The sequence below is a fragment of the Triticum aestivum genome, chromosome 3A (genome assembly GCF_018294505.1).
Source record: "Triticum aestivum cultivar Chinese Spring chromosome 3A, IWGSC CS RefSeq v2.1, whole genome shotgun sequence".
NCBI lineage: Eukaryota > Viridiplantae > Streptophyta > Magnoliopsida > Poales > Poaceae > Triticum > Triticum aestivum.
The window spans coordinates 727,003,916-727,014,135 of record NC_057800.1 but is presented as its reverse complement, the minus strand read 5'-3'; the positions used below and the strand labels follow the sequence as shown (position 1 = coordinate 727,014,135).

Sequence of the window (10,220 nt, the reverse complement as noted above, 5' to 3'; positions counted from 1 at the left end):
GCGGCAGGTGATGGTTGCGGCCGCAGGTGAGGCACGGTGTGGCGGCAGGCGAGTCGTGAGTCATGGCGTGGCTGCAGGCGAAGCACGGCGTGCCGGCAGGGGAGTCATGGTGTGGCGACGGCTGCAGGCGATGCCCGGCGTGGATCCGGCCGCTGCGGGGTAGCTCGCCGGCCTCAGGTGGTGCACGGCGTGGATTCCATCACTACGGGCGCGGCTCACCTGCCGGAGGAGGCAGCGCTACCCTGCCGAGCGGGATCGAGCTCCTCGCTGCCGCGGGGACCCGATTTCTTTTTCAGAAAACTCATAGGGACCTGATTGCTTTTTTAGAAAACTTATAGGGACCCAATTGCTTTTTAAAAAACTTGCATGTGGGACCCACATGTAAGTTAATGATCAAACAAAGCAAACTGTGATTTGATTAGACTGAATTAAATTTAAGGCGTTTGAATGATACAGCAGCAGCGGGCGGGCGGGCGACTATATGAGAGCAACTCACGGTCAACGTATAGTGGGCGGGCGGGCGACTATATTCTGTTTCTTTCCAATATAGTGGAGTACAAACAAAACCCATGTTTCAGTCTGCCAAGACAGTTATACGTGCATCCACATTTGGATTATAAGTAAACAGGAAGTACAATACCGTACAAAACTAGTATTAAATACCCGAAGTAGTTACTTCCTCTGATCCATATTACTCATACTAAATTTTTCTAGATACGGATGTCTAACACTAAGACGTGTCTAGACAAATAAAAAAACTTCATATTATTGTGTTATTAGAGATATTTACAAGACTTAACTCCAACTCCGATATATAATTCAATTTGAAACAAGATGTGATAATAAATCTCCTATATAGAAAACATGCAATCAGGGTGTTAGGATTCTTTGTTACTTCAACTTAATTTTGAGTTGGGGGCATATAGATGAAAATTGGATAAACGCTGAAACTTCTCAATCCAAGGGCTCTTAATAATAGGTTTTTCTTTTCTTTTTGCTTGATAGATAAAAAGAACTACTCGGCATAGATAGTTTTACTGATAACACACAACTGCTGGAAAATGAACAAGAGTGGAGCCCTACTGGAAGTTAGACTGCACCAAAATAAAACGAGTGGTTGGAATGGTAGGCCTTGCATCTCAGCAACCACATTGGCAGGGCAGCAAATAAAGGGTATCCTCCCCGGTTATGCCGTAGTCCGCCATGGTGCGGTCGCCCCGCAGCCTCTCCCCGTCGAACAAGAGGTTCTGCTGTATTGGGCTAGTGCCATCCTTCTTGTAGATCTTCACCTTGATACTATCGACAGTGTCCGAGCTTGCAACCCCATCAAGGGTCAGGGTCTTCCCATTTTTATCTCACGAAGATGCGCATCATACCCATGCCTTCTCGCGGACTACATGGCTGGAGGACGAGAAGGAGGGTGGAGTCCTTCCAGACGTTGTACTCAGCCAAGGTGAGGTTGTCGTCCTCCAGCCGTTTGTTGGCGAAGATGAGGCACTGCTGGCCCTTGGGGAAGCCTTCCATGTACTCGATCTTGGCCTTGACGCTGTCAATGGTGTCGTGGCTGTCGACCTCAAGGGCCATGGTCCTAGCAGCCGGCATCTCCGTCACGAATATCTGCATCTTCTCTTGGAGGTCGATCGTGGATCCATGCTCGATTTCATAGTCGGCTAGCGTGCAACTGTCCTCTAGTTGGGTCCCGTCAAAGACGAGGCGGTATTGCTCTTGTATCTTCGCCTTGACGCTATACAAGGTGTCTGATTTATGGACCCTGAGGCGGATCGTCCTGCCGGTCGGATTCTTGACATAGATGTGCATCCTGAATGAAAGGCAAACAAAACAAAACCAATTAGTTTTTAGACACTTTTCTATTTGAAGCGTTGTGCAGAACAATAAAAAAAACTCGTCAACAATTCCAACAAGCTTTTTTTGTACATCACTTAGTGTTTAGACGGTTTTCTATTTGAAGCGTTGTGCAACGATAATAGAAAATCATCTACAATTCCAACAAGCACTAATAAGAATATCATGGTTCACTTAGGTGTGTGCACACACTGAAGAGATAAGCTGTGAGTTAACTGACACTTATTTACCCCGCAAAGAAAACTAATACTTTTTCTACTGGAATAACAGAACGGCGAATGCCAAATCAGCCAAGAAGACTAACACGTTACATAAGCTAAGTTAGCGCAATCTTCGGAATTGCTACAATGTATGCCATGTTTATTTATCAGAAAAGGAGAGCATGCAGCAGATGGATCGACCAGCTTTTATTTACACTTCCAACAGGTAACGTCTTAGAAGCAACATAAAAAATCCTTCTAGTCACAGAGGTTGACCAATTCAAACATATAATGATCTGGACTAGCTCTATTTATCATGCTATTATTCATCATTTACATTTAAAATGATAATTTTTACAAAAATAAATTATCTAACTTCCGCATGTTCCATTTTCAGTATAAGAAGAATTATTCCTGTCTTTAAAGGGTTTCATCCGAAGGAATAAACGATGAAGAATACTACTCCTTAGAACTAAGGGATCATATATATGTACTACTACATGATGAGATGAGCAACGCACCTTGAAGTATCAAAATCCTTGCCTATCTATAAATACCAGTCCAATGTAAATATATAACCCCACATCGTCACAAATTCACCATGACAGTACGACACACTCCAGTGACTAGTGATATATGCAAGAGAAAAGAGCTCCACACCCTAGTGATATAGGCAACAGAAAAGAGCTCCCGGGGTACCTTGAAGTCGACTCTCGCTGCTTCCTGCGTGGCGGAGGGAGATCGGAAATGTGGAGGAAGTGCGGTTAGGGTTTGGGCGATAGATCGGTACATGGCGTTCTCATTTATAGGCTGAGGATCGGGAGCAGACCTTCCACTTCCGAGGCCCAATCTGTAGATGCACCCACAGTGTGAGCCGGCCCATTAGTGATTTTATATAGTTTTTTTCCTTCCTTTCGTTTTTTACGGGGAACCGATAGCTGTTTCTTTGTTCCTATGAAATTATTTTGAAGTTTAAAGTATGCTAACAAATTTGAAATTTTCTTCACAATTTTAATAAATGTTCCAGAATTTCTAAAAATGTTCGCGCACTTAAAAAATATTCATGAATTACAAAATTTCCATGAACGAAAAAAGATAGAGACCAACATAAAAGCGAAACGCAGAGAAGGAAAAGCGGGTAAGTAGTAAAACAAAAAACCAGGAAAAACACAGAGGAAACTGGAAAGATAATCATCAAAGCCCATGTTGGACAGGCTAAATTATGATGCATGGGTACGCGTTTGCTGGACACCACGGTAACTAGATTCCACGCCTTCAGGAGACCCCAAAACTCACTCTGAGTACATGCTTCATGTGACCGGCCTATATGGACCGACTAAGAGCATGGTTAATAATACAGCCAACGGTCGGCTATAAGAAGTTGTCATGTCATCTACAGCCAACCTCTTAGCCGGCATGTACAATAGTAAGTTCTAAATATGTACTAGTTTATCAATACTTGGGCCACCTAACATCCTCATAAAGCGTTTTGGGTCTCGTGTTGTAGCCGACTACTAACCAAGAGCCCGCTTCTTTTCTCTCTTCTCCAACTAAGCAAAGATATATTATTCTATTCCTTATTAGCCTGCTTATGTCATCCTACTATACTTGCTCTAACCTTGTATTCTCTCGCTGCTTCTCGGGCGCCGGAGCAAAGCATTGTGCAATTGGTAGCTCAAGAAACATGGTTATACAAACTTTACTATCAGCTTTTTGCTAGATTTCAAATATGTTATTTGTGAAAAATCATGATTTTAGAAATATTCATGAACTTTGAAAAATATTCATGAATTTATAGAAGTTAATATATTTTATGAAGGTCATGAATTTTAAAAATGTTCCTGAATCTTCAGAAAGATGCCAGGTACTTTTCTTTTAGAAAATAGACGCTTTATTACCCCGTCCCTTAAAAACATTTTATTTAATGAAAGTTTCATTACCCTTGCATTTGCATGGAAGATGTGTATAGCCATTTTATTATACAGAAGACGGACGTTGTGACTGTGAGGCCACGTCAGGGGCAAGCTAAGAGCATCTTCAACAACTCACAAAACAAAACTCCACCAGTAATCACTTATTGGGCTCCCAATAGCAATATTTTAGTTACTGGGGTTGGCCGCTCCAACAGATCCACAATAACCAACCTGACACATATGACCCATTTGTCAATCGGTCAATTATGGTGCATGCAATGGTGCTTCAGTGGTGGTGGCAGCTCTCCGGTGGGTGTCCGGCGGTGGTGATCAGGCGGGGGGCCAACGACAACGGCAACTCTCTGGTGGTGCAGTTCTCCGGCGGCGTTCTGTGCTGGTAACGGTCATTTATGTTGGTGCACTGAAGTGGCGGTATTGTGGATTGAATTGGGAGAGGGTCAACTCACCCTCCAAATAGGGGAAGATGGAGGGGGAACGCTAATGTAGGATTAATCATATGCAGGCCACGAAACATGCTGCAGAGCATGGTCCAGAATATGTTTTTACTCAGCTAGTTTGAGTCGGGCCATAGATTCCAGGGGGGGAATTTCGATGCAGGCAACTAAACGCGTCCTATATGATTCTTCATATTTTGTTACAGAGATATTGATCAGACTTGATTCCAACTATGATTTACAATGCCAATTCCAGCTTTATGTGACCAATGTGTGGTTCACACGATGTGATAATATCTTCTATCCAAAAGAACATGCAATTATTGTGTTATGATTATCGATATTAAGATGGCACAGATAAAAAAGATGTATAATTAACCACGTAAATTGATCGCACTGTGTACGTGGAAAGGAGAAAAAGGAGACTGTTCTTGGTGAAGCTACATAAAACCCGCATTTCTTGATCAGTTTCTTGGTTGATTATTTATTATCATTGTTCCGCACAGCGCTTCAAATAGAAAAGTGTCTAAAAATTAATTGGTCGTGGTTTGCCTTTCATTCAGGATGCACATCTATGTCAAGAACCCGATCGGCAGGGCGATCCGCCTCAGGGTCCATGCATCAGACACCTTGTATAGCGTCAAGGCAAAGATACAGGAGCAATACCACCTCGTCTTTGACGGGGCACAACTAGAGGACAACCGCACGCTAGCCGACTATGAAATCGAACATGAATCTACGAGATTGACCTCCAAGAGAAGATGCAGATATTTGTGACGGAGATGCCGGCTGGCAGGACCATGCCCCTCGAGGTCGATAGCCTTGACACTGTCGGCAGCCTCAAGGCCAAGATCGAGTACATGGATGGTTTTCCCAAGGGCCAGCAGTGCCTCATCTTCGCCAATAATCGTCTAAACGACGACGACCTCACCTTGGCTGACCACTACATCTCGAAGGACTCCACCCTCCTTCTAGTCCTCCAGCCGCTTAGTCCGCGAGTAGGTGCTATGATGCGCATCTTCGTCACCAAGCAGGGTGGGAAGACCCTCACCCTGGGGTTCCAAGCTCAGACACTACGAATAGTATCAAGGTGAAGATCTACGAGAAGGATGGCACTCGCCCGATACAGCAGTACCTCCTCTTTAACGGGAAGAACCTGCATGGTAACAGCACCATGGCGGACCACGGCATTAAGACGGAGTCTACCCTTGATTTGGTGCTCTGCCAATGTGGTTGCTGAGATGCAAGGCTTGCCATAACAGCCACCAGTTTTATATTGGTGCACTCTAACTTCCAGTAGGGCTGTGCCTTACCATTATTCCAGTATCGCTCCACTCTTGTTCATTTCCAGCAGTTGTGTGCTATAATACTCCTATATCAGTAAAACTATCTGTGCCGCGAGTAGTTCTTTTTATCTATCAAAGTAAGAAAAAAAACCAACTATTAAGAGCCCTTGGGTCTGATTGAGAAGTTCCTTTGTTTATCCATGTTTGCATCTATGCTCCCACAGTCAAAATTGAGTGGAAGTAACATGAATCCTAACACCGTCACTGCATGTTTTCTAGATAGAGGATTATCTATCACAATCTTGTTCCAAATTGGACTGGAAATCAGAGTTGGAGCCAAGTCTTCTCAATATCTCTCGTAGCAAAATATGAAGATATATGTTCCAAATTAGAAGTTTTTTTTACTAAAGACAATTAATCAGAAGAATATAACTATTTGAGTATTCAATAATAGTTTTTCTACAGTGTTGTACTTCCTGTCTTGGCAACTGAAAAATAGATATATATCTCTTTGGGCCGTTGGATCTTCCAGAATGGAGGGCCCGTATTCATTACCCGGTACCGTAAAAGAGCTCTTTCTTGAGGAACGAACCAAGAGAGACCCAAAGACTCTTAATAGTAGTTTTTTTTTCTTGATAGATATCAAGAACTACTACAATACTAAATGTCAGTTTTATTAATAACACACAACTAAGGAAAGAAGGAACAAAAGTGAAGCAATACTAAGGTATTAGAACGATGAAAGCACAAGCACCACTACTGGAAGTCAAAAGTAAAACTGGATGTTGAACAGCAGGCCGTGCATCTCAGCAACCACAGAGGCACATCACCAAATGAAGAGTAGCCTCCCTCTGAACGTTGTAGTCAGCCAGGGTGCGCCCATTCTCCAGATGCTTTCCAGCAAAGATGATGCGTTGTTGTCTCGGGCGAGTGCCATCCTTCTCGTAAATCTTCATCTTGAGACTGTCAATAGTGTCCAAGCTCCCGACCCCATCAAGGGTGTGGGTTGTCTCCCCATCTAGCGCCTTCACATAGATATGCATTATCGTACCTCTTGGAGTACACGGCTGGAGGACGAGAAGGAGGGTGGACTCCTTCGAGATGTTATGGTCGGCCAAGGTGCGGTTTCGTCCTGCAGCTGCTTGCCAGCGAATATGAGGCGCTGCTTACTCAATCTTGGTTTCCACGTTGTCGATGGTGTCTAGGCTTTCAACCTCGAGGGCGATAGTCCTGCCAAACAACGTCTCTATCACGTAGATTTGCATCTTCTTCTGGAGGTCGAGTATGCATTCGTGCCCGATGCCGTAATCGGCCAGTGTGAGGTTGTCATCTAGCTGCACCCCACCGAAAAAGAGGAGGTATTGTTCTTGGATCTTCCGTATAGGGTGTCTGATGGGTGGACCCAGGGGCGGATCCAAGACAAAAATGTCCCGGTGTCCATGTGTATATCACATACTTTTGGTCTTTTGAAGGTCAACCAATGTTATATGTAAATGTAACATATACTAAAAAAATAATCTTTCTTTTTTGCAAAAAGGCATAAGGGCATGGCACTAAAATTGAAATACTCCACGTAATGAAGTGGTATACTTTTTTTTTGCGGGTAGTGAAGTGTTATACTTGAAATACTACTCCCTCTATCCCATAATATAAAAGTGTTTTTGACATTACACTAGTGTTAAAAACGCTCTTATATTATGTGACGGAGAGAGTAGTCGATTAGGAAAGGTGGACATCAAATTACAGAAAAATCCAAACTATGAAAACAAATATCTTGATCATATAGAGCTAAATTATTTATAGGAAAAATAAACTAATCAAGTATATTGATTGAGTTACGGAGGAAGCAAGAATTAAGAAGGAAAAACCCAAATTATAGAGACACGCATAATAGAGAGGTTGATGCATGAAACGTTGTACTACCTCTTTTTTTAAAATTATCTAGTGATCTATACTACTCCAGTACAGTATTGTAGGGGCGTGGTGGCTTGGTACTTGGCTGCATTCATGCCTCGCTCGCACGCGTCACTGTGTCGCTGGGCGCTGGCCGAAGGGGCCACTAGATGGGCCGCGCTTGAGTAGCTTTGGCCGGTGTCCATCTGTTTTTTTACCGGTGTCACAGCTATATATGCGCTGTATATCTCTACTTCTAATGAAGCAGTTGGTAGTCTCGTTTTCAGATTTTTTTTGTCCCATCTTTCATGGGTTTTTTTACCTCCTCCCACCTCACACTGAACCGCCACGAACCGAAAAAACCTCGTACCAAGGCCCTCACCCGCCCCCACGCACTCCAGGACCTAACCTCCGATCGCACCCAAGACAAGACAAGTAAATAAAATCTACGAAAATTAACCAACGAAAAGAAAACCAGCGGAAAAATATCGGCCACGACTTGCATGCACGCACGGTGCCCTCGAGCGAGAACCTCTCTCACGCACAACTCGATCCTAGCTCGTCTCCCCTTCTCCGCCGCCGCCGCCCGCATCCCACCCCTTTCCTTCGTCCTTGGAAAAAAATTATATGAGACCAGGTCTCACGATTAGCAGGTGAGACCCGTCCTGATGGATGACACGTGGCATTTACAAATCACAAAGCATCTAATCTCTCTCCCCCCTGATTTTAAGTGAGGGTGGGAGATGCTTTGTGATTTGTGAATGCCACGTGTCATCCATCAGAATGGGTCTCAGTGAGACCTGGTCTCATAGAATTCTTTTCCTTCGTCCTTCGTGCCCTCCCCACCTCCTCTCCTACCACCGCTCCTCCGCTCCGGCCCGGACCATCCTCATGCTTCCGCAGCTGCAGTCGCCTGCTCTCCAGACCTTGGAGCACCGCGGACGTGCTACCACCATGGTGGGGACGAGGCGGAGTATGTCGCGGCGGCGGCGACGAGCAACGCGAACACGCTACCTCCTCCGCTGCGGCCCCTCCGCACCATCTGCCGCCTCCGCCGACCTTAGCGGGCATGCCCTGGTTGAGGCCCCCAAAATTCGGATGACGGCGCTGAGGAGATAGCGTAACCCCAGGGCAGGGCGTAGCGACCGGCGAGGCGCGCCTCAAGGGCGTGGCCCCCGATTCGTGGGTCGACAGCGCCTCAAGGATGTGGCGGTGCTGCGGCAAGCGAGGAGCACCACTACCCTTCGCACAAGATCCGCCATCTCGTCTCTGCGACTTGACCGCCGCCGGCGGTCTGCGCTCCACTGTCCGCATCCGAACTCGCCAGAGCCGCGGTGCCCCATGAACCGCCCGCCTCCCCCATTTCGTTTCCGTTTGATGGTAGTGACGACGACGACCAAGGTAGGCCCTTTCCTCCTCCCACTCTTTCTCTATCTCTATCTTCCTGCACCCTTCTCCCTACGACAATATATTTGGGGGCGGAGCCTAGGGTAGCAGATGCCAGGGCGTGCATCAGTTGGGCAAGCCAGGGAGCTGCGTGCGTGCATGCTCTGTGTGTGCGTTCTTGTTGCGTGATGATGCAACACATGTTTTTTCTCCGAATATAGTTCTCTCATTCTTGTATATGTGGTAGTTCTCTGCATGTAGTGTGGTGGCATGGTAGAGAGGGGAAGCAGATGGAAAACTGGCAGCGGCTCTATCTGCGGGTAGCATGATGGAGAGGCTAGGGAGCAACAAATGTTGTATTGATCACTTTTTCTGTCATCTTTGTTTGCACTAATATGTAACTTTCGCCTGATCAGGGGATACTGCAAAGAGCACGAGCAAAACATTGATAGGAGGTCTTTTCGGCGATTCTCCCAGAATCGCCCCCCTCCCCAGCTTCTCCCAAAATTGTCACTTTATATTTTTTTTACAATCCTATCTAGTTAAGGTCTAATTAGTTAGGATTGTAAAAAACATATGGAGTGGTGATTCTGGGAGAAGCTGGGGAAAGGGGCGATTCTGGTAGAATCGCCCAAAAGAACTGGCCCCTACAATGAACTATCAAGGCATGTCTAATCTGAACTGAAATATATGTACGGCACACAAAGCAAGCAAACAGCCGTCAAGGCAACGAGCATGCCATGTGGTGCGTGGAGCTATGCCTTGTGCGTCCAGGACAAAATCGACAGTATGCTAATATCACTACGACCCAAGCCTAATCTGTCTATGTGAATTCAGATATACAAAAGGCACAAGAAGGAAGTAAACAACTGTCAAGGCATGCTCGTGGAGGCCATGTGGAGGGATGGCTTGTGCACCCGGGAGCGAATTGATGGTATGTTCACGTCAGACAGCCTCCTATTTATATTCATATTCATGTTATTCTTTGTTCATCGATTGGGTTAGTGCACTACTTCACATACCAAGATATATTGGTTGGACATCATTTTTCTATATAATGGAAGACATGTATCTATACTTCTAAAGGTATCTTCTACAGTATGATGTGTACACAACTGTGAGAGACATGCTATGCGAGTCAATTAGGGATGCCGAATTTCCCTATAAGCTTTGTAGTTTACAACATACATAAGTTGTATTTCAAGGGGGGTCAACCAGATAATT

The 10,220-nt window shown here is 45.2% G+C and overlaps 1 pseudogene; it reads right to left on the bottom strand.

The window, feature by feature from the left end:
• Window positions 1-969: 969 nt before the first annotated feature.
• Window positions 970-6,982, bottom strand: LOC123063531 (polyubiquitin-like; annotated as a pseudogene).
• Between the last annotated feature and the right edge of the window lie 3,238 nt (window positions 6,983-10,220).